The sequence below is a fragment of the Penaeus chinensis genome, chromosome 3, assembly GCF_019202785.1.
Source record: "Penaeus chinensis breed Huanghai No. 1 chromosome 3, ASM1920278v2, whole genome shotgun sequence".
In the NCBI taxonomy this organism is placed as follows: Eukaryota; Metazoa; Arthropoda; class Malacostraca; order Decapoda; family Penaeidae; genus Penaeus; species Penaeus chinensis.
The window spans coordinates 13,507,069-13,509,568 of NC_061821.1; positions in this window are offsets into that span (position 1 = coordinate 13,507,069).

The window sequence follows — 2,500 nt, forward strand, 5'->3', positions numbered from 1 at the left end:
TCGTGAATGGTATCACTGAAATGGAAATCCTTAGGTTGCAACTTGCATGTTGCAGACCCTATCGCCATGGATCAGAGACTACAAACTCAGTACTATTTATTTGATCAATACTAAAAGTTGCAATGGAAAGAAAAAGAATGACCTTTGCAACCAACCAGTGCAAATCATGCCATTTTTTAACGAAAATTACGTTTAACGAAATGCTTCAAGAAATATAAGTTCACACATGTGTCAAGAAGATTAAGCCCAAAATGCATCACGGATATACCACAAAGCCTTTTTTTATCCAGAAAGAGCAAGACGCGCTCGCATTGTAAACGGAAAAGAATCAGGTTTCCAGCTCGTGGACGCCAGACAAAGGAAGCCTGAAGTCCCAAGTTGTATATAAGTTATTGTATTGTAGATTCCTCGCGCCAGAAAAGAAGTCCACATCTCGGTGGGATTTTTGTGTCTATATGCTTTTTTTTTCTTCTCTGCAAAATCACTTTGGAGATTTTAAAAGATCAAACCCTTTTACAGATATCCTGATTATTTTGCACGTACCGTCCAAAGCAATGGAAAGTAAATTAACAAAAAATTCCTCAACTAATCACAAGAAATAAACCTCAACATCTATCACCTTTCAATACTCTGGATTAAGATAAAGCAAATCAATATTCGTATCTAAAGTCATTTAAAGAAATGAAAACCAGGCCAAAATAATGGGGTGGGATACTTTCGCAGACAAACAAAAAAACAGAATCCCAAGAGTGTGGCTTCTTTGCGAGGATCAGTAGATGAAGGCAATAATGTCAATAGTTAGTTGATACTGCGTTCTGTGATTAGTATGTTACCTCACCCAGTACACGGGCTCGCCTGGCATGTCCGGAGCGAAGGGACGGGAAAGTATATCTGGTGTTTTTGTATTTCGATTCTGATTTTCCTCTCTCGATTGTCTATGTTTCTTTTCTCTACAATTTTGTGTCAGTGCATATGCGTTTCTTATAATATGTTCAGTGTCCAAAGGGGTAGGGGATATAAACATTTTTTTTTCATTGAGGCGAAAACGTACGCCGAATCCGGTAAAGATTGAATGACCGTAACGTGACCAAATGACATAGTTGTATTTTAAAAATTGTTTTACCAAATTGTTAATTATCAGATATATATTGTCAACAGCCTCACCAACCTGCCAAGTGCATTTTTGTTGTCCTCTAACTGTCTTTGGTCACAGGTTTGTAATATTTCGCTATACTCAGTCTTTCAGTCTTTCACACAAAATGCATAATGCCTTTTTTGTATCTCTTGATATCTTTTGCCAATTCCTCTTTCCTTTCTAATCTGAGGCATATACTCCCGACCCTTCGCAAGGCAAATGCCACGAGGCGGAAGTACTGTGGTTGTCAAGATGAAATTGTTGGACGCAGTTTGTGTATAGTTGTTTACGCTGAGTGTTCCGTTGCCTGTCAGACCACGTGTCAGACGAGGGCAGGTGGAGGGAGCAGGGGAGGGGCAAAGGGCAGGAACAGTTGCAAGATGTTGAGACATTGTGAATTAAACGATTTTTTTTTTTTTTCATAACAATACATGATTTTAATTTCATGTCTGTAGATAATGTATCTCGGGTTTAGTTGTGAACTTAGCTTCTGATGTATCAACATCATTATCTACGCTTATCTCTCTACGGAAGCTATTCCTAAAGCACAATAACCTTTCTGTTCGAAATTCCCTTTTCCCTTTTTCAAGCAAGGCTAAAAAAGGGATCCCCATCTTCCGCCATCCGGTGAAAACTATTCCCCACACGACAGGCAAAGTCCTGCCCCGTGCCCCTCCCAGGAACGACCGAGCGACCTGCCCCAGTCAGAGAATAACGAATTTGACTGTTTTGTTATAGTGAGCGAATGGACGGGACGACGCCCACTGTGTACGTTGTTATGAGGAGGTGGGCGTGGTCAGGATGTGGGACACGGCCGAGGGGCAGAGTTGGGCTTTGTCATTCTATGCCTGATGCTCATGCCCGAATGGCAGTCCTCCTGACACAGCCCACAACCTCTGTCAGATAAGTAAATAAATAGAAAAAGTATACATTCTTCGTTTTATTTTTTCATCGAAACTAGATGATAATCTACGCTTAGTGTACAAAACAATGCAAATCCTAAACTCTTACATTACTAAACAAACCATTTCATGGCGTTGACTGCTATAACATAAAATAAGGGAATCAGAAAGGCCTCAGTTTCACACCAAGCCATGTCAGATATTCTCACACGATAATTATTGAACACAGTGCAATTGAAATGCTCTAAATCAGTGCCATTAAAAAAATGGAAACGTACAAAAGGGGAGGGCAAATACAGTGGGTTTTGACTGTGTTGACTAGATAAACAAATATATGTTATAACCAACAAGTGCAAGAACATACGGTGATAGAACGGGGTGCAGTGCATATCCTCAGACGACTGAAATTACTTAACGAAATGTATCACTTCGAATGAATGAATTATAAAATATATATAACAAT